This window comes from Argopecten irradians, chromosome 6, assembly GCF_041381155.1.
Source record: "Argopecten irradians isolate NY chromosome 6, Ai_NY, whole genome shotgun sequence".
Taxonomy (NCBI): Eukaryota; Metazoa; Mollusca; class Bivalvia; order Pectinida; family Pectinidae; genus Argopecten; species Argopecten irradians.
Genome location: NC_091139.1, coordinates 196,707 through 216,484, shown reverse-complemented (window position 1 = coordinate 216,484; position 19,778 = coordinate 196,707). Strand labels below are relative to the sequence as shown.

The window sequence follows — 19,778 nt, the reverse complement described above, 5'->3', positions numbered from 1 at the left end:
TGAAATTGTGATATATTGTAATGTTCTAATATTTATAAATATTATTAATATAGGCATACTCATTGTTAAGGTATTTTAAACATTTCCTTATACAATGGCATATATATTGAGTCTATATTATTTCATTCCTCTGTCGTTAGTGACAAATGTATTTTAGATTTTGTGACCTGTCTGGCCGACCCAAAATAATAAATACTGCTAAGAGGTCCAGATAAAATCAACCAAATGTGTTGTTATCTCAAACTATCTCACGGTTCCGACAAAATAACCCCTGTCGGTTGGCAGTGTAATTATTCCGGACAGAGACATGACATGGTTCGTTGTTTTCTGACATTATGTATAGATTCCCTGTATCATCGGATTGCACACCAACGATTACATGCAGGCTATAAGTAAGATGCTTTTGTCTAACAAATTGAGCGCTCTTGTTTGTTCCGGAGTTAAATCAGGGAATTGCACTACTATTTAGAGTTAACATATGTTACAGTTGTCATCAGTATGTTCCACATACTTTAGGTCGGGCAATTAACAAAATAAAATCGTATAAAACGATATAAAAAGGTAGGAAGTGGTAAAAAGCAAACGTCATTCGATGTCACATTTTTGTCTATACACAAAAAAAGAAAGAAAAACCGTACTTTAATCTTGATCAAATCTAAGTTTAGTTTTGCTGATACAATCAGTCTTTTTTATAGAATATATTCTTAATTCAATTTAATTGGTATCAATACACAAAATTGAATAAAGCACAGAAAAATGTTCCATTACATAACTACATTTTTATTGTAAAAGTTATTACTTATTTTGATAATTGTAAAATATTTTCAAAACCTATAAACAGCTTAATGGAAAGGGCAATAGTCAGTTAAAAATCAGCATAACAAAAAACAACGAAGACCATATGTTAGCAACAAAATTGTTAAAAAATTGAATATATGTTTATTTTTCTTTGTTTTTTTTTTTTTTTTTTTTTTGTTTTGTTTTTGTTGTTTTTGTTATTGTTGTTGATCTTGGTTAAATACGAAAAGGTACATTTAAATTTTAAAAACACTACAACGTTACAATAGAAAATATTACATAAAGTATCTACACTATCAGTAATAAAGTATAATTGTAATCGAACTTAAACAGATTAAAACACATAAAGCAGAGCTAAATATTGAATAAAAAAAATATTATAATGCAACAGACTTAATGAATGATATACAAAGTTTATATAAGATATTCAAAATATGTTTATATAAGGAAACGCAATGTTGTATTTGACCTGTTTCGTATTACGTATGAAATCTCATTTTGATATAACATTATTTTCCTTGACTTAAAATTGATTAACGATGCTTTCACTTCATGCCTTCATGTGGAGAAAAAGGAGAGTCTTTCAAACATATTCACATTTCTCTCTTTTGGCTTGGATTGTATACTGTACTTGATTCAGACATCTTTTTATTTATACAAGTTATAATCAAGTTAATCCATAGTAAAAGTCAGTATTTAGAAAAACTACAACTATACAGTATGAGGTCAATAGTAGTAGTTGTAGTCGAATCGTAATCTCAAACTACAAGTCGATATCAAGAGATCTTATGAAAATTTAGGGATCGACGAAAACAATTGCATTACATGTATACTTATTAAACGTTAGTCAATATAAGAACCATGCAGTTATTTTCTAGATCAACGTTTTTGTAGATCAAAATTTATATAAGCCAAACTTTGTCCGTATCATATAACTATTATACTTAAAGTGAACAGTCGGTAAAAATGGTGTGAATGTATCCAGTATAATTTCTTATGAAATGGAAAAATAAAATCTCTCGTCAAAATCTGTCTGCGTACGAAGAAATTGATTTAAAGTTTGGGAATTCCAAAACGTCCTCCCGGCTCACTATGTCCGTGGTTACATTTCCACGCATCCTCGCTTTCAATGCTTTCAACTTTTCTTTACTTTAATGGTCAGAACTGGGAAACTAAGCATAACTTGACCGTCGTATTGATATGTGGGAACTTTTGGAAGGCCAATGAACGCATTTAGACTGGTTTTCTTTGCCCGACTATTCACTTTAAAATGATATTCAAGAACAGTAAATTTGAAAATAACGTTTTAGAGTGATATCTGACAATCAAAAACAAAACAATGCATTAAATGAAAATACAAGCGTAAATGGACATTGATTATATTCAACCAATTTAAGCCAGTTGAAGGTAGCTCCATACTTTTGGTAAAATCCATGTCATTTTTTTTCTAATAGGCCTTTTTTATTGCATTTTTCATGTTGATTTCAATTTTTTATAGAAAAATGGTTGTTCTCGAAATATTTTTTGAGATATTTGAGCTTGAAATATACCATCCGTACAAATTTGCTGGCCGCAAAAAGAAAAATTCTTAAAAATATGTTTTCCTTAATATTAGGGTGTATGTAGTCTCAATCATGTTGATTTTTTGTCCTTGATTTCTATCAATAAAACATTATATACAAAACTATTGTATTTTTACAAATGCTTACTAATTTTCTTTATTTCCGAGGACCGTTTCTATACGTAATTATCATGTTTTGCCATGTTTTCGACCCTAAAAAACAATGAATAGGCAAAAAAAGAAATGAAAACCCATGTCAATTTCACAATATTTGTATATGATATGCCTTAGGTAATATAATTTTCAAATATCATATAAAAAAAACATGGGGTCTTCGATCAAATGTTTACTATTTTGTAAGCTTAAAGTTTGTAACTCACAACCCTACCCTCATTTCATCCAGGGCTAAGATTGGTCATAATTGACAATTTTTTTTAAAATCAAGCCACAAAAAACAGTCTATATCAATTCATATGTTTTTGTCATATTCTATCTGGTTTATGTCTTCTTTATTTTTATGATTTTCTCCAAATTTTGTGTTTTGAGAAAATCCGTTGGCGATTTTTTTAGAATTCCGGAATTTCAGTCCGGACGGGTCCCCTCTTATTATTTATTACGACGAACGTTACTTCCATTCCCATTTACGATAGGGACCGCAAAAACTCAGAGATAGCATGTTATATTCACTTCATTACTTTTATTTGATTTATTTAATGATTTCAAACATTCAGATATCCAAGTGGAATGTCGTAGCGTATCGGAAACCATTCTGGAATTCAAAACAACCTCGGCAGCTTCCGCTTTAGTGTCATATGTATTGGCGCGGTTTTCAAAAGTATGGACCTACCTTAAGTCATCATGTTTTTGTTATCTATTTTCGTTGTCGAAATTTATATAGGACAAAAATAAACACACCAAAAAAGACATTGATAAACAGAATAATTTTGAAAAAAATGCGTCGAAAAAGAAACGAGTGTGCATCTTTTTCGGGCGGTTAATATTTTGCACTGTCAAATATACACTATCACCCGTTGCTAGGGGGTTGCTACGAACGTGTCTATTGTCTCGATTTGTTCTAATATTTACTGCCATATGAAATATGAAATATCTCTCGACCGATCAGAATGCTGCATTTTCACTTGAGTTTTAACAAACATTTTTTTTAGTATCCAGATATATAGCAGTTGATATACATATCGTCAGTATCCAGGTGTATTGCATTGGACATATACATGGTTAGTATCCAGATATATCACATTGGACAAATCGACGTATACATGGTTAGTATCCAGATATATTGCAGTTGATATAAATGTCGTCAGTATCCAGATGTATTACATAATAACAAGTTTTCAGTTGATTATTGTTAAAAAACAATACAAATAACAAAATCATCAACATCGCACCGTAAGGAAAAGCTTCAAATCCTATAGAAAATTGACGTTTATCAAAGTAACGTCAGGTTGTAACTCCGGTTTGGATGTTTCACATTATTAGACCTGCACGCAGCCTTTTAATTTAACTCATTCATCGGGTCCGTCCTGTACTCGATAAACGTCTACATGACGTGCTTGATTCAAGATCTATTAAGTTAGCGCGAAATTGAGCATGAGACTTTGTGACGTCATAGTAATGTAACTCACTGTTACGCGCGATTCCTCGGAAGTTTTCTACAAAATTAGACAACAACAGCGAGGTGTTCCTAAAGCCGTGCAATATAACATATCGAACCGTGCAATATAACGTTTCCACGGAAGCATGCAATATAACTTCGAACATTGCAATATAACAAGGTTTGATTTAACTGTCGGGATAATAGTTGAAAATTATATATTTCTTCATATATATATTGGTGTAAACAAATTATGTAATAAATCTCAGTTGATTCACACGTCGTTCATATCCAAACATATCTCAGTTGATGCACACGTCGTAAGTGTCCAGATATATCTCAGTTGATGCACACGTCGTAAGTATCCAGATATATCTCAGTTTATTCACTCATCATTAGTTTCCAGATATCTCTCAGTTGATATATACATCGTCAGTATCTAGATAATCTCTTAACATGGTATAGCAGCACTGGTATTGGTCCTGAACAAAACAAAAGTAACTGCATGTAAATCATAAATTCAAAACATACAATTATATTAAAGGGATGTATATTTACCGAATACCGATATCTCACGTAACAATATGAAAACCGAGATTTGTCAAAATGTGTTTATTTAAGTAACCTATAGACAGACAAAATGACAGAGATAAAAACTATAGTCTCCAGCACTATTATTGGATCCATAAGCTCCATTATATGAACATCCTGATATATATTCAATTCTTAGATAAAGCAAAACCGCAATGACATGTATATACTTACATACAAGTTTTTGACATTAAGCAATAAACTGTTATCAAACTTGCGCGCATTATGAAGGTTGTCTGCAAAGATTTGAAATATATATCGACAATATAGTTCATAGTAAGGTAATGAAATGCATATATGTACAAGAATATAATTTTGGGGGTGTGTGCATTAACATTGTTTAAGTTAAACCAGTTGACGTTTCCATGTCAATTTATGTGAGTCACAATGGTCACGTTTTAGGTGTCAGTTATATCCCTATAGACTTCACTCTGCCTTGGTTATATTGGTGTTTAAAAGATATACGTACAAAATTGATTAAAATTTCCGGACGTCGTACGAGCAGCTGACGTGAGATCTGATATATATCCACCTCTTCGTCACACTTCATTTGGTCTCTGGCATTGCTGATACAACAGAACAGTCCACTCTGTGAATGTCCGTCACTGTAACATTATAAGACAGATGTAATTATGACACATTCAAATATAAACTCCATGTGATATGAATGTGTTGTGCCAAATAAACTTGATACTAGATACTTTTAGAACTGGGAATGGTACATATTGCGAAAACAACGAAGGGGTCGCGGTGGCTAAGTGGTTTAGATGTCTCGACGTATTACCACAAACCCTCCACCTCTGGGTCGCGAATTAGAATCCCAAGAAGGGCAGTTGCCAGGTACTGACCGCTAGTCGTTGGTTTTTCTTCAGCTGACTCTACCAACAAACCTGGAACGTCCTGAAATGACTCTGGCTCTTAATAAGACGTTAAACAAATAAAACGATTAATCCCAGCAAAAACGATCAGATAACATTGATATATGGGTATGCACGGTTACATACGTAGCAGCATGATGCCTAGTCGTTGTCAATACATACCGACACATAACAATTGTTGTTTTAGTGTCGTCTGATTTACGTCGGCTATCGACCAACTCCAACAGCTGAAGCAACACTGACGAATCCTTAGGGACTGGAGAGTCTCTATCCCAACCAGTCATGTGAAACACTCGGAGGTTGATAGAAGTATTGTTCTCCTGTGGAGGTAAGAATAGAGCCATATAGGTAGAGTTTTCTGATAGTGTAATCATGTTGAGTTCCAATCAAGATTAATCACGTAAGTCATAAAATGTTATTGTTAAATGATGGTATACAAAAACGTACCGAATTTTCGATTTCAAGACCATGCAAATCCAAACATTCTACGGTTGAGGACTTTCCCTTGTGGTCCAGTCTATAATTGCTGAAGGTTTTAAACCCTCCGTCGCTAGGCAACCATTCCTGAAAGTAGAATCATCTTAAAGGTTACGTTACAAGATCATACTGACGACCGTGAATGTTTGAACAGAAACCATAATTTTGCAAAACTAGAAGATCTATAAATTCATACTCATACATCTGCAATAAATTGGCAAAACAGCAGTAGTGTCAACTGATAAAGCTGTTGATGTGAAGCAGCATGAATTGTGTTGTCTTTGTCGACATAATTCTACCGGAGTAATGATTAGGTATGGTACACTTACAATGGCGTCCGTGTCAATGACCACGAGTGTGTGACAGTTGTGGTCCATAATCATGGTCAACAGATCCACCACGGTGTCATCCAGGGGAGTCTGAGTGACGATGTACCCAGTCTTGGAAGTGTAGGACTTTGAGGCAGAGAAAACAAATACTGACATTAAATAACTTTGATGCTCACACATAAGGAAGCGAATCGAAGGGTGGCTTTTAAAAATAGAAAGGAATAGGATGCACAAATGTCGATTATCTATATCCGTGATTGTCCCTCGCGACATCTCTCAGACCAAACATATTACAAACAAAATTAATTTGATAATGTCAGGAAATAGATAACCAATGAATCACGTGGTATGATTGTCTCGGAAGACGAAAACGAGCCGTTCGAGCCGGATTGCTACTGTTTTATGAAGTTTTAGAAACGAAATTAAAAGTTCTACTTTTTCTCTCGTCAGTGAATGTAATGTGATGAATAGAATCTTAAAATCGTGGTTGTATCATATGAAATTTATCAAACTCGTTCAAAACATTAAATTTTTTTTGAAAAAAAAAATAGCCCCTTATGTAAGATTCTGTATTATAGAATTGAATACGGAAAACTAAATCGGTTTACAGTAATTGAATGGAAGTGGATAAATACATTTCGTTTAGGGTGTAATAATATTAGGGTACATCTACGTCAATTGAATTTTATATAAGAATACATCTAAATTCATTGACTGGTGAATGGAAATGAAGATTCATTGAATGCAGAAATAAAGCCATACAATTCTAATTACAATACCAGTTGTACATAATGCTACGAGAACTATATTAAACAACATCATAACGAAATAACTCGTACTATGTATAATGAAACGTGTATGTTCTAAATGCTGAGACACCTGTGCTTTCAACAAATACAGTGTTACATTAAGGTTAAACATGATTTTGAAATCGTACATATACGATTAATCACTTACCGGTAACATGACGGCATTGATGTAGTCTGTCCTTTTACTTGAATGGGATTGAAGGTAAGTCCTAAACCTATCAGCTGTAAAAAAAATCTTGATAAGACCTTGGTATCCTTAAATCACACACTAGCGGCCATGTATCCAAATAATGTATAAAACCGATGAATATATTCTAATTATACTTAATTTTAGAATATAAAAAATCCAGTATATGACCATATGTCTATTGTAACAATACCTTGATATTTACGTACAGAATCAAGACTGATTGGACGTGTAAAACCCTAAATTACACCATTACCTGCTAAGACGGATAAGGTCCTGTTCTTCATCTGGTTCGATGGCAGTAAGGCGGCCCTGTAGTCATTCTTACCATAATTTGGTTTCGTAGATTGCGTCATCTACACATGTGAAATATAATTGAATGATACTAAGCATTTTTGCCGAATAATATATTGTGCAAAAACAACAAACTCCTTGAATGAATGCATCGATAAATGTGAACATACAAATGAAAACAATTAGCAAACGCAAACTTTATTACAATAGGTTTTGGTTAAAATGAGATATGCTCTGATTGTCCATAATTCCCATCGGCTAAACCATGGTTACGTAATGTGCACATATAGCATATTGACTCGGTGTGTCTAAGCATGGAAACACTGAGTTAATATTCCTTCACACACTTCATTGCTCGAACGCTGCATTCTTCAGGGAGGCGTTCTATGAGCAATGTTTTTCTTGTAATTAATATAAACATTAGAGATTGTTTTTGACATTTGTTAAAGTGTACACGGAACGGAAAATTATATTTTAATATGTTATTCTGTCAGATCTCCTGACAAGAATGTTGAAAACCGCATCAAACTCGGCCGCTTTAGTACCGAAGTGCTCGATTTTTACCTGTATATCGACTGCTTATCAGGGTATCGGCCGCTCACCCTGATTTGGGAAATAACAGGAAGTGACGTCACGAGGACAACGGCAGTGTGAGCTGTACATGTTTGGTAGTGGGGTTATAGCACAAAGGTGGACATATATATTCCTGAAATGGGGCTACGATAATTTGACAAATATATATACAGTTATGATGACGATTTGATCATATTATATTAGGAAACATTGCAACTGAAATAAGGCTAAAATACATATTTATAATAAGTCTAAAGGCATCACCTTGTGTACCTTGTGTAAACTTTTATACATACACAGCTCGGTACATTTTTACTAGATATCTAATCTCTGTTTCAACAAATTACTAAATTATCAAACTTCGGTAATATTCAATTTTCTCTATGTAATCTTAAAAGAGACAAATTCGGAAAATGATGGTCATATAATTATCCATTTGAATATGTTTCTGTATATTCAAGAACCAACATAACACAAAAGAAAATGTGTTGAATGTATTTTATAGTTCAATACACGTAGCCATCATAGACATAAATTGGGGGGTTAACAATAAAACAAAACTTGAGAGTTTTAATCTATAATATAAAATTCATTTATAGCTATAACGTGTTTCTCTTCTCTTTTAAGCTATGTCGACATGTGTTTATTTAAACAATCTTCAACAGTAAATTTATTGATCATACATATTATTATTTTTGGTATCATAATAATGATCGATATTGACCAAAATTCACAAAGAATTGGATATCCGAAATCTAGTATCAAAATTGTGACATTGTGCATTATATTTGCATTTGTTCTTTCTCGACATGCCATTTATAAATAATTTTGCAGTGTTTTTTATGAAAATACATATACATGTACATGTAGCCAGAAACATTTATGATGTACAAATGTACACATGGGTGTTTCTGAAGTATATACATGTAGTGCTTGATACACTTGTTATATGTTACGCACAAACGGTATATTTTACTTTTATTTTTAAACCAAAAATTTATAAGTGTTTACAAATATGACATTATACAACAATAACATCATGGCCTATCGCTAACTTACCTGTGGACTGATATTTTGACACGTGACGTGTGCTAATCAACAAAGCGTGACAGGTCACTAAACACCTTTCTTACGTAATCCCCTCATTAGCCAGGATTGATCACGCGTTTAAGTTACTACAGTATACAGGTATAGAGATTAATGCGGCACGACATTGAAAGTATTCTGATTTTGAAACTTGATATCTGATATTTGGATTAGACATAGACATCTTCAGTTCGTCTGACCCGTGCATGATTTATTGTTCTAGTAAAGACACTAATGAATGAACTTGAGCGAAATATCAACAAGTCGTCGGATGAACTGTATTACGTGTATTTGAAAGCTGAATGTATTTCGTCAAAAACAATTAGATCGGAAAATATCACTCCATCTAAATTCTAAATATGTGTTACGGTTCTCAAAACTTGGTTTATAGAATTAAATCCACCAACTCACAGTAGAATTAAATGACAAACATATTTACTGGTAATTAAGCAATGGTATTAAATGTGTAATAAGTCACACGATCGATTTCAGACAAAACACAATGAGTAGATGCATTTGCACATATGCAAAAAATCTGTTTAGAGTTATACCTTAAGTCGTATGGGCAGGTTTTATGAAAAAGTCAGAATTTTGTAAACTGGGTTCAAGGATTTATTTAGACATTAGACGACCCGATTTGGGTAACATAATCAAGAACATAGACGTCTTTGATATAATATTCATGTACATATGGTCCCAAACACCGCGGATATACAACGTACATGAATTATTATGTACATTTTATTGTGTATAGTTATGCAGTAATCGCGCAGAGATGTTCATTTATCTACGACAGGTACATGTACATCAATATAGGGATTGGATTTCGTTTTTATGTTAACCATGCTTGTATGGAGCAATTCCTCTAAGAATATATTCTATGGGGCGCGTTAGCGCCCCATATTGATAATATTTGCTTAAAGCATGGTTAACTAAAAAGAAATCCAATTAGGGCAATTCCTAGAATATATTCTATGGGCGCGTAGCATATTGATATTTCTAGAGGAATTGCTCCAACAAGCATGTTAACATAAAACGAAATCCAATCCCTATATTTACACTCACACGACTTTTTATTTATATTTTATGCAATAAAAATCGTCACTTGAAAGTGACGTAATTATTCAATAAAAGTCGGTCAAAAGTGGGAGGAGCTTACTCAACTGAACAGCGAATGATGACGCTGCACGTAAGGTAGAATTATTCATCCGCGACGACAAAAAAGTTCAATATTTTAGTGTAAAATAAACATGACAAACAAAGTAAATTTTAGAGATAATTTTATTTAATCAAATCAGAACTTTAAGTAGGTATTAAATTTTGCAAAAAGTTCATATATAGCGTAATAACATAAAGTATTTGTTCTCGGCCACATGTGTGAACTCGGTGACCGTTATTGTGCAGCGAGGCGAGGCTGGCGCACGCTTACACAGTGGAGTTTTCCGAAGTTGTCAAAACACCAGTGTTCAAGTAGCTAAATTTGTTTGAGATTGTCGTCTGACTTGACGATATTACATCCTTCGGAGCCATGTGATTATATAATCTACGCTTATATCCATCGCCATCTAGGCTATAGATGGAACAACTTCACTTGTGTTCGATGGATACAATGTATTTGTGGTGACGCGTAACTGTCAACACGTGGATTACTAGCGGTGCATGTTTTATGATACACATGATTAAATACTCAAAGAACAAAGACAAGACGATATGTTTATAATTGACCTCTATCAGAAGGTCTCACGCCCGTCCACCCCAAAGACTCGATCGTAGGACGAACACAGACACAGAGGTAATGTTTACATTTGACACCCATCATTTTTAACAAAAATGAAAGCACGTCGCCCCGGTCGGGATATTTTCCCGTTTCTTTATACAATTGTTAATTTAAAAATTGTTTGAATCATATATAAATATAAAACATGTATATATTGTTTACATTTTTCCAAAATTCTATGAAAAACAACAATATACACGTAATGTTGCATCAAAATGTAAACAAAGCCATGTGTTTGTTTAAAAAAAGTAGTCCTTTTACGTTGCATAGAACATTTTCATACGCAAGTTCAAAGTTCAATGTTACCATGCAGTTATGGTAAACAAAATCGGCTAGTATTAGCGTATAGTGACCAATCATAGCAAGTGTAAATATATATGTATGGTATAAATCCCTATTTCCATGCATATTCCAAACTCATGTCTGTGATTGAGGATAATATTAAATAGGTATCGGACATGTGCATAGGTATTTGTGTCTTAAAAATCGATTTTTACAAACGGATGGTTCACATTAGATGGCAGACACCGAATATCGCCACTCTATCTTATGCGAGTGTAGTCGATCCCGTTGTCCTCGTGACGTCACAGGTCAGGGGTCCTGAATCGGGGTCAGTGGCTTGGGGCTTCAGGTGTGTTCTAGAGAACAGGCGCATTATCTCTAATACCGTAATCGCTATGAAACTCGTACTTTCGCCATTCTAATTTTTATCCAATGATGCATATATCAAGCCTTATATACCAAACCATTCCGTGTACACTTTAAAGAAACGACATATCTAATAAAAAAATAAGGACTTATGTTTCGGTCCATAAGGTTTTATATCGCCCTTGTACAATATAAATATGGTTTCAAGCTACGCTCTCGGTAATTATTTATTTTACGTGGGCGATAAAATAAAATATGAGCCTCAATAAAAGTCAATAATTGATAGATATTTGCTCACTGACTGCCCAGTGTTACATTACCTGGTATTCCTGTCTGAGCTTTGTTTGGTTGATAGGACCGCCATTGGAGAGAGCACTAAGTTCTGAATGGAACTTCATTCTTGGAATCAGAGTATCCGGCATATCGAAAGCTTCAAGAAGTAGCTGATGTACAGCTATGTATTGTTCCTGGATAAAGCAATGTATGGAAGTTATTACTGGGAAAGGGTAACTCTGAAAATATCCGAATTATATATTTTTTATTAGCAGACGATTAGTACAAATACCAATGTAACTTACGACAGTTTGAACCATGTTGACTCTATCCTTCCGCATGGTTTTAATGTATTGCAAGACGTCAATTCTTTCAGTTTCTTTACCGTACTCCAGGAGAGCGTCCAGGGCGATGAAAGTTCCCGTCCTACCAATACCAGCACTTTAAAACAAGTTTACAAAGAAACAGTGTTAGACATAAGTTTTAAATAGACGGATCTATTGTAAAACGGGCATTGGATATGCATATACATCGAAAACAAACCAGTTTTAAAAGAGGTGGTTATTTATAGCGATTGTTTATAATTATAACTGTCACTGGTTTGGACACATGTTTAGCTATACTATTTGTAATTTCAACAATTTCTTTTGAAATAGTTAATAATATCTTGGTATTTGTTGATATCAGCTTTTTTTTTTTTTTTTTTTTTTTTTTTTTTTTTTTGGTTTTTCACAAAATATGTAAACTACAACTTTCGTTTAAAATTTCGCTCGTGATTATGCAACATACTTAACATCACGTTCATTTTGATTTTAGCATCATCCTTGGAACTGTATTTGGGTTTACACATCCATCTGTCTTTCAGAGCAGATATTGGTTCCTTTGTGTAAACATAATGCCATATTTATAGCTCAAAAAAAGTAAATATGAATACCAAAAGAGTGACGTTACCATCAATTTATATAGACGAGGCAAGATATTTGTATAATTTATCAAAATATAGGAGAAGTGAGAAGTGTTTTTTTTTCAAACATTTCGACATATTACCTGCAGTGAACAACCATTCTCCCTTTCAATGTAGCCTCGTAGTTTTTCACGCGTCGATGGAAGACGACGAGTTCGTTAGGGTCAGGAGTCCCGTGGTCTGGCCACGTGGTGTAGTGGAACTGATGTACTTGTCTGACTGTCTTTGTCTGGCAAGAAGTTTTTAAGATAAATATATCATTTTTTCCCTATTTATTTCGTATAAAGGTGTGTCTCAAATATTTTGCTTTGAACTTTGATTCAATACTGCCCTTTATTTTGGAATCACTTTAATCAATGACAAAACAAATACCAATCAATCGTAATTACAATGCAAGTATATTGCATTGTAATTTTTTTATACCATGATGTATATCACTGTATTGGTTTAAGTACTAAATTTGTAATTGATTATTTAGATGTGTGGAACAGAGTTATGTTCCTTCTGCTTATTTGACATAAGAGTTGTCTCAACTAATGCATAATTTAATTTCTTATGTTACACTCATTTTTATTGGTTAGATTTTTGAGGATATTTTTCCATACACCGAAAAAAATGGACGGACAGTCTTTTTCATTTAATGTCTTTCCGTTTTCTATGACTTCATAGCCCCAAAATATATTGAGAATAACGCATAAATATTTTGATCATAAAAAATAATTTAAAAAAAAAATACTGGATGTTAACAATATATGAATTAATTAGTTAAATATTTATTCATTTTGAACGGATATTAATGATTGAGATGTAACAAGATGTAATATATTTATCTTAAAATAAAGAGATTAAGTTTGTTTGAAATTCAGATAATCAGATATGTAAATGGTTAAAAAGGGTTTTTTTCTACGAAAGAGGAATATATTGTTATTCATATGATACATAAGTGAATGACATTTGAAAAATATATATAATATCCGTGGTACTTACCTTCTTCTCTGTGACCTTGAAGTCCCTAATGACATAGAAAGCGTATGCTCGTTCCCTTTCCAGTGCTATGTAAAAATGTGGCGTGTCCAGTGGTTTTTCTCCTTCATCTGGCCAATACTTGTCACACTTCGGCTAAATAGGCAAATCAAAAATTAAGTACAATGCGGGTTTATGGACGTATTCATTGTAGCAGTAATATGTAGATTCACATACATGTACGTATGATTATAATTTTAGAACGTTTTGAAACGCGGTCGGAATTCGTATATTCAAATACTATTGTTTTGTATATTCGATAATTTTTTTCTAATTGTTCAGCATAATATGAATAAAATCTTACATATTAATTCATATTATAATATGATACATAGACGTACTTTTCCTCCTTCTATGAGATTGGTCAGCATGACGATTTTGCCTGTCTGTAGCTGCCAGATCATCCTCCAAAAATCGTTAACAGTGCCGGGTCGTGGTCCTGAGTAGAATATCAAACTACCATAATTAATTACAATAAATTTATATATATAAGATGCGTATTCAAATGTTCCATATTTCCTTAAATCGTATTATTACCGGAGTAGTTGTAATTAAAAAAAAATTCATGATGATATAAAGGTGTGCATGCATGGGACCTCCTAGGATAAGTTTTATTTTTTCGCTGGATCAGGTAATACATTTAATATAGCTCTGAGCTTAATCCTTGAAACCCATCAACATATCTCAAATACCACATAGTTATAAAAAGTGACTAAAATTATATCTAAGGAAGATGCAATACCTAGCGTCTTGTTCAGATTAAGATATAATGAAATTCATTGGCTATCACAAAAGAAAAAAATTCATTATCTGGCTACTGAGAAACAATGTATACCTTGTGTGGCGACGTACAGAGCGGGTTTTGTGACACCCTGTAAAATTAATGCATAAAGTTCATGACTGCTTAACAATGAGTATACTATTATTAAAGTTTAAAATTGAGATTGTCATAGCCGCTTGTGGAACACAAATGTACAATGAACAATGATTAAAATGTTATTTTCAATGACAAATCACAATCTAATCGATCAACGTGGATTAGCAGGTCTTTATAACATTATTTTACCAATATAATTTTCCTATGGTCACCACAAAAAAATATTTCATAAGCTACATGAAGAAATATTTCATATTGGATGAAATTATAATTTTTTGATTCTATAAAAGAGGTAAAGAAATTCTTACGTCTATGTAGTTAGCATTGATGTAGTCTGTGTGTGGATTCTTCCCCACAATGTCAAGAATAACACGAGAATGGTCGTCTGTATCAGATATGACATCAAATAAATGTTAAAGGTTTTAATTAATTCAATTGATGCATGTCTTATGAAAGCTTTTAAGATTTTTCCAATAACATTATCACACCATTTCTCGTAAAAAATGCTAGATTCGCATTATATAAATTTGCTATCAAAAACAGTTTAAACATAAACTGAAGTGATTTTATTATAAACTAAATAAGCGGGTTCGTCATGAGAAAGCTTTAATGAATATTACTTTTGCATCATCAATTTTTGTAATATGAAGTTCTTTTTTTTTGTTGAGACAGCGTAAAATTAAGCAAAAATACTTAATATTTGCATACTTATATTCAACATCTTAACATAAATAAATGCTATATAGCAATATGTAGTATTTTCTTAATGAAAACGGGTATCTTTACTTAGTCTGTAAAGAATTAAAAGTATAAACATTGTCTTACATGGAAACGTGGTTTTAAAACCGATTCTTGACTTTGTTATGGTCCAGCGTTCCAATGGTATGCTTGTGTAAAGCTCCAGATGGTATCGACTGCAGTATAATTTAGAATTTTTCAAAATCATTTTACTACACCTGTGATAAATATTGGTGCCAAAATATAGATTTCTTGTTCAAAACTGTTAGGGCAATGTATTGACACATTTATCAATCGTATTATTATCATCGATCATCTTATAACTATACCAGATATAATGAGACACACATGCTGCAATTACTTGCTCATTTTCGGCATTCTATGTATAGCCCCATTTGTTTTCATATACGTTGCATTGTTTACATCAACAAGAATTTTATGGTCGCATTATTCCAATAAATTAAGGAACACTTACGTTATACTCGTCTTCGAAAGCCTTTGCCTTGTTTTTCATTTTAGTTTCGACAATAGACTTCAGTTCGGAAAACAGGAAACCCTATTGGACCGGAGTTATAGTACACATCACCGGAACCGGAAGCTTCTTCGACCAGACCAGTGTTCATATATACGCTGGCTCCAGCTTCGGATGGCTCGTCTTGTTCTGTTATAAATGTATACATTCCGTAACTTTACAAGCATTGTCATTTCTAGATATTTGTTGTGACATTACTGCCATTGCATAAATACCGATATATGTACCAGTCAAACTAATCCATTTTGGTTGACGTGGACAGTATATCTACCACAACAGCCCGCGTAATGAAAGTAAGAAAACAGAAAAGAAAATTGCTGGCAATGTTGACGGCTTCTGATGTTAATGTCACCCATGGTGACTAGTTTAATTTGTGAAGTCTTTGACGTCTGTTTTAATTAATTTGGAAAACACACTCAATTTATACTAATTCATGACCATCAACTAAAAACATACAATAGAAGTTATTTTTACTCTCAATATACATCAGCTATTTCCTAAAATATGCAGTCGTGTTTTGGTTTTATGAAACATATGCTAATCATTAGCTTGTACTACCATACATTTCATTAAGAACCTGCCACTAAAGTAGTAGCATTGCTTTCTATGAAAATACCAAACGTTTGATGAGAATATTCCGTCAATTTTGGCAACAGCATCACTATGCACAATACCATTCTAAAATAAAAGTCTGACTATCTGTAGTTATTTGTGATTATGTGTTGATCACCTGATATGTTGCTGTATATATTGCCATCTGTCATCCCAGATTTACGGTTCTTGGACTCTACTGGTTCGAGGTATAGGTTTTTATTGCTTTCACCAATATCACTAAAAGTCTTCTGTCGATCAGCATTTAGTCGAGCCTGGAAAAAAAAACCCAAGTCCAAATCCATTAATTATTTATTCTTTAGAGAAGAATCATTGTGCATTTCAACCCAAGTCATCACACTATAAAATTGTATGCCATCATTCAACAACATACCCTCACCAGACTGAAATATTTCGAGATTAAACATCCTTTTACAACATTTGATTCCTCATTAAAAAAATTCAACTAAAATATTTTGTCCATATGGCTTGATACATTCTCTGTAGACTCATTTTATGAATGTAATCTGTTCCAAACTGAAAATTTACAACCAACACACATTTAAGCTTATTGATTTATCTTATCTGAATTAATAATCATCACTTTGGTCTTTTGATATCAACACTTCACCAAACTGTACTGGTCAGTTCACAACTAAGAGTCTGCATAGTGGTTTAAGATGTAAGATGTCCCGACATATTACCACAAGCCCTCCACCTCTTGGATGCGGTTCGAATTCCATGTGGGGCAGTTGCCAGGCACTACTGCTGGTGGTTGGTGGTTTTTCTCCGGGTAGGCCGGCTTTCCTCCACCAACAAACCTTGCACGTCCTTAAACGACTCTGGCTATTAAAAGGACGTTAAACTAATATCAAGAGTATCCAGCTTCATATCAATTGCTTGGTTGAAAGTAAAGTGATAAAATGTGTCTGCTAGACAGAACTCTATGTATTTTAAGTATATAGAATTCATACAAGCGCCTTCGAATGGTATGTACAATTACTAATGGGTCTCGCACTGGTATTTTGTGGAACTTTCTTAACTTGGTACACCTTGACAAAATGTCGTCATCAGCAATACCTGATCCACTGAGTTTTTTAATGCAGATTCATTCTAGAAGTAAAAACAGAAAAAAAAATTGATTTCTAAAAATCAGAATGTATGTTTTGCAAAATTAATATACAGATAATATTGCCATAGGCAGCACAAGTTTCAGAGTCAACATTTCAAATTTAACAAATTGTGCTTCTATAGAATCAGAATTTTGGTCTAAAAATGTTTGTACGGATGGTTTTTAGCACACTACATTAAAAACACACACACACACATTGTAACATTTGTTTGTGTATGTTTATTTGGTAGAACAATTAAAATGATATGAATTGCAGTAAAAATCCGATGATTCGATTCATATGTTTTACTGTTCAAGAAAACATTGACACACTTTATAAGTTATACAGACTGTAAATGTTTCCAGGTTGGTGATTTACACACATATTGGTTTATTACACTGGGGACTGTCAGTAACGTTTGTATCGTTATCTTAAAATTTAAAATGTCACAATATGAAATATTCTTTTAAAGATAAAATCAGTAAACAATATATGAATATTCTTGTTAAGAGAATTAATGGAAAAGTAATGCCTAATTAGAGAAACATTTACTTTTTAGACATTCAAATTAAAAATGTTATACTTTGCCACTTTCTATCGATATCATACATTGTTGTTATAGAACATTACCTTCTGATAAAGAGAACTATAACAAGGCGACAACCCTGTACTACAATACGAACGACAGCTCCCACTATCGGCCCTACATCAACTGAGGGAGCGGTATCCTCAGACGCGACGGCTTGTCCTATCAAATGAATAAATAGATAAATATCAATCAAAATAACCTCCATAAGGTAAGTTTTGACAGAACATACAAAGGATTACACTATTAAAGTATTGCTAATTTTTTGGTTACAGCTTTTCAGTGCGTGCACAATTAGAACATAATTTTTCGGGGTGCAATTCCATTACTTTAAATATCTTTAACTTGAAGTAATATTAGAGGCTCAAATTGTTCATGATCAGGTAATGGTAAAGTAAGTATTTTTTTTGTAACTGAAGAAAATACGAAATCGTCTGTTCCTGTTGTTGATAGAGAATCCATTGGTCAGAGGTGACGCATCTTTACATAATGTTAACGTATGTGGAATTATAAAATAGTATTCATCAGTTTAAAGTTAAACTAAATGTTACTTGTTGCACACAAATCTCCTTGGTAACCATCGTCACATGGTGTTACACAGACACCGGAGTAGATCAGACAACTACTGCAATGTCCACACGTCAAAGTGCAGTTCGTTCCATATAAACCTGCGGTACATTCTGTTAAAAGAATAAGATAACTACATGATAGACATAAATCGACAACCTGTATTTAAAACTATTCTAAATATCGTGTAGTCACATGCTGTCTGATTTAAATAAAAACGACCATCCACAGCCAAGATTTGTACGGACGGCTTTCCATGTGCGTAATTAGTTTTTTTAGTATCTTTTTCTGTATAAGCCTTTGGGTATATATTTATAGCATAGTGGAAACATTGTCCATTCTAAAGTGCAATAAAGCCGCTTTGTTGTTTCAACATATACACCAAGGCACAAAGCTAACCAATCACAACCCAAATATTTACAAAATATGGGCAGGATAACAGGAAAATTGTCTAAACTGCGTTATTATGGACAAATTGGCATGGTAACAGGACCTTTGTCTAGCTCATTATTATGGACATTGGGCATGGTAACAGGATCTTTTTTAGCTGAGTTATGGTATTGGTTATTATAACTTTCCATTTCATTTTCTAGCTGAAATATTTTATTATTGATTATGGACATTGGCATGGTAACAACCTTTTAGCAATGAGTTATGGTTATGGACATTTAGTATTGGTACAATGGTAACAGGACCTTTGTCATGGATAGCTGAATATGGTTATGGACAATTGGGCATGGTAACAGGAGAATTTTTCAGCTTACTTTTATGGACATTTCATGGTAACAGGACCTTTGTCTAGCTGATTTATGGTTATGGACATTGGGCATGGTAACAGGACCTTTGTCTAGCTGAGTTATTATGGACATTGGGCATTATTAAAACATTTTTTTAA

At 33.2% G+C, this 19,778-nt stretch overlaps 1 pseudogene; it reads right to left on the bottom strand.

Moving 5' to 3' along the window:
- Positions 1 to 1,108: 1,108 nt before the first annotated feature.
- Positions 1,109 to 17,361, bottom strand: LOC138326130 (receptor-type tyrosine-protein phosphatase alpha-like; annotated as a pseudogene).
- Between the last annotated feature and the right edge of the window lie 2,417 nt (positions 17,362 to 19,778).